This window comes from Tupaia chinensis, unplaced genomic scaffold (genome assembly GCF_000334495.1).
Source record: "Tupaia chinensis unplaced genomic scaffold, TupChi_1.0 Scaffold144741_1, whole genome shotgun sequence".
NCBI classification, from domain to species: Eukaryota; Metazoa; Chordata; class Mammalia; order Scandentia; family Tupaiidae; genus Tupaia; species Tupaia belangeri.
Genome location: NW_006204601.1, coordinates 32,497 through 36,205, shown reverse-complemented (window position 1 = coordinate 36,205; position 3,709 = coordinate 32,497).

Genomic DNA, 3,709 nt, shown 5'->3' with positions numbered 1-3,709 from the left:
AAAGAGTTAGATGACAAACAAATTGTGAATGCCTCTCCTGGTAATAATGGTGAAAGCCCTGAATCCAGTGGGATTTTCCAGGGTTTGGAAGTGAGCCCAATGGGAAGAAGAGTTCTGCTCTCTGTTGAAGATTTGGGGAGCATCTCCTTCACCTTTAAGCACCCCAGGGCCTTGGCTCTACATGCTTTGCTACAGCACAAGGAGACAGAACTAGCAATAATGACCTTTTCCTTCCCTGAGTGGGGGTGGCAGGGCAGGCATTTGGGTAAGGACTGTTCTTCTCTTCTAGCCCCTCCCCCACCTCGGCGTCTTCTGCCAGCATAGAAGGGCCTGAGAAAACTGACAAAATAGGTTTTATGACTGGGGAGGAGGCTAGATTATAAGCTAATTGCCTCTTTTGGAAAGAATAGATCTAATAGATGCCTTCCCCTTCTCCAACGGGCTAACCAAGGGCTGAATTAGCTTACAGAAAGGGCGGGGGGGCACCCTTTACACCCACCCACTCCATCCTATTTCTTCAGTGAAATAACTCTTAGGGGAAGGGAGCTTTAGAGCACAGGGTGGGGAAGTAGGTTGTGCAGAGGAAGTGCTCTGGAGGGCCATCCAAGGTGAACTACCTGAGCTCAATGCTCACAGTTGGGAGTCTTCACGCTCTCATTTGGAGCACCCAGTCAAAAACATGGGCTTGGGGGCTGGCAGGTGGTGTGGTGGTTGGGGATCCTGGACTCCAACATAGCCAACAGTGGTTCAAGTCCTGGACCTGGCAGCTCACATTCTCACTTTCTCTCCCTCTCTTTCTTTCTCTGGTCAAGTTAAAATAAATAAATAAAGTTAAATTAAAAACCCACGGGCTTGGAGGCCTGCTTTTGCAGATTTCTAGATTGCCCTATAGGCAGGATATAGGTTTACATGTTGTTAGTGGTTTGATTCCTCCCTCTGAAGAGTGAGGCTTTGTATCTGGTGCAGAATCTGGCCTAGAAGGAAGTGCTCTCACCTGAGGTCCCTGAGCCTGGGGCATACTCAGGTTGGGCTGCCCTCTCCTCACCGCTCTCTGCCTTCACTCCCAGCTAGGGTCTCAGCATTTCTCCTTCAGAGGCTCCCTCTATTTTTTTTTTTTTTTAAGAATTACTTATTTTAATTTTATGTATTATTATTTTCAATTTGACCAGAAACAGAGAGAGAGGGAAAGTGGTCACCAGGTCACTTCGCCATGTGGAGTCCAGCATGTGGAGTCCAGCACACAATCCACTATGTGGGAGTCTAGCACTTTAACTGCCATGCCACCTGCCAGCCCAGCATCCCCCTCCCCTCCCTTTATAGAGAGGTTTTTGCTATAGGGCAAGTGTGAGAAATCCCCCCACCCTCTGCCCAGGGATATGGCCACGATCTTTTCCATTCTCCTCTCAGGATTTTGGTCACATGTGCAGGTGTGAGTTTTCTGACACTGGGTTTGGGACTTGAACCGTGGTTGACTACATGGGAATCTACACCATCTGCTAATCCCCTGGCTTTCTCATTAATCAACTTTTACTTTTCCTCCTTCTTCAGGCTTCCTTCTCGAAAACGTTTCCATTAGTTACAAACTGTCCTATAAGAGGATTGTTGTAAAGCCAGCCTCAGAAATGTTTCCAAGATAAAATCCGAACATCACCAAAGAGCAATGGCTGGACGCTCAGTGAGACCTGGAGCTGCCAACTTCTGAATTTTTTGTTTTTAAGTTTATTCCAAAAAAGCTCTTTCAGAGGTTGGGGTTCCTGATCTGGTTTGGATTCTGGAAGTGGGTCAACACTGATGGAGCACTGTGGGGCACGTGTTTGGAGAGCCAAGCCCAGCTCTTGCCACTTCCAAGGCCAGTTTTCGCTTTTGCTGTCACTCTGCTCAGTGCAGCAGGGCTCCTTCCCCCTCTAGAGCGCATCTTCCTTACCTCTGAATAGATCTGGGACTTCTGGGGGCCACTGGCCCCCTGAGCATCTGAAAAATCTTTGGACTTCTTCCTGGGTTAAAAAAAAAGACCAGGCCCATGTGAACACATGATTTTGTATATAGCTTTAGGTTTCTGAACCATCTGTCTGAGCCCTCTGCGAGCTAGTTTTCCAATTCCCAGTCTAGACATTTTCTAGTCCTGATTACTGGCTATCTCATCCCCGCTTCTACAAAGGGCAGTCCTTCTCAGACTCCAGCAAGCCAAGTTCCTAATCACCTCTGCTATGGAAAGGGGCTCAGGAGGGAAAAACCACTGGGCCTGCAAAACCAGGAGCACCCCCAAGCCAGGTCAATCACTCCAACCAGGCAGGCTGGCTCTTCACTCAGGCCACAAGTTATCAAGATGTGGCAAAGTGGAATGAATGTGCAATCTTTTTGTAGTTGTGGGAAAAGGGGAAAGACAGACTATGTGTGAAGTGCAAAGCCTTTGGCATGAGATAGGACCAGCTGGGAGCACTTGTAGACTTTAACCTCTGAGCCCTGCCCTCGTCTGTCTAAAGGTAGTAGTAATGCCTGTCTGATAAGGCTGTTGTGAGGATTAGATCAGAGGATGCATACAGAGTCGCACATGGAGAAGCGCAATACATTATAGCTTTTTCCAAGCACTTAGGATAAACTCCCAAGAATAGACTCACTGGCTCAAAAGACCTTCCTATTGTGACTGACCCTTTGAATGGACTAGAACCATTTCCTGTGCTCCTAGTTTTTCTCCCTGACGCTGGGTGCCAGTCCAGTGTCGAGAGGCTCCTCAGGATGGTGGTGGGCAGTTTCTCTCCCTCTCTCTCCTCTGATTAGGACAGAAATGTCTTACTCGCCTGAGTGAGCAGGGCACACACACCGCAGGCTCTCTCCAGCCGGCTTTGAAGCCAGCTAATTAGGGTTGGGGCTGTCACAGCTGGCTTCCCCTGCGCCTCCCCCTACTTCCACCCCATCCTCAACTTTGCAGGCTGAGAGCCCCTCTCCAGCTGCCTGGCCTTCCTCTGCAGACTTGTGGCTCCTCCAGGCCCTCTGGGAAGGTCCCAGGATTTCAGGCCTGGAAGGGCTGAGGCCAGCCTCTGAGAAAGAACAAGATAGGACTTGGGACGTGGGGCAAGCTCATAGACCATCGGCTTCAGAGAAGAGCCCTGATGGCCCGGGACCCCTCCTCATTACCAGTGAGGCCTGGAGCGGAGCCTGCCCGGCTGGGGGCTGAGCCCTAGGCCCTTTGTTTGAAAGCCAAAGCTTTCTTGAAGGCTCCAGCCTCCCAACCTGGCCCTTATAATTAGCCCCAATCAGAGTGTTTATGTCGGGCCTAGTGCGGAACTCAGAGCCCCATGATTTCATTCCAAACCTGGGAGGAGGGCAAAGGCTTTGTGTGGGGACAAGCAAAAATGAGGACGGTGGCAGAAAGTGATGAGACCTGGGCGAGGGGAAGACGAGAAGGTCCGGGAGGGGCAGAATCACCACCCTCCATTTGGCCATCGAGGTTCAGGACCCCTCCAAGAGTAGCTGGCACCCAAGCATCCCGACACTGGGCTGGGCCTGCCTGCCTTCTGGGCAGGCTCTGTGGGTGGGTGGGCTTGTGCCAATCGGAAATGGCTCGGATATAATTAACCCAACTAATCACCAGCCTCAGCCCTGTGGGAGGGGAGGGTACAGCCCAGAGTCGTAGCTCCCCCAGGGAGCTCCAGTCTCCCCTTTCCTTACTTGACTGAAGCCTCCGGGGGGGGGGGGGGGCGGGGCCCCC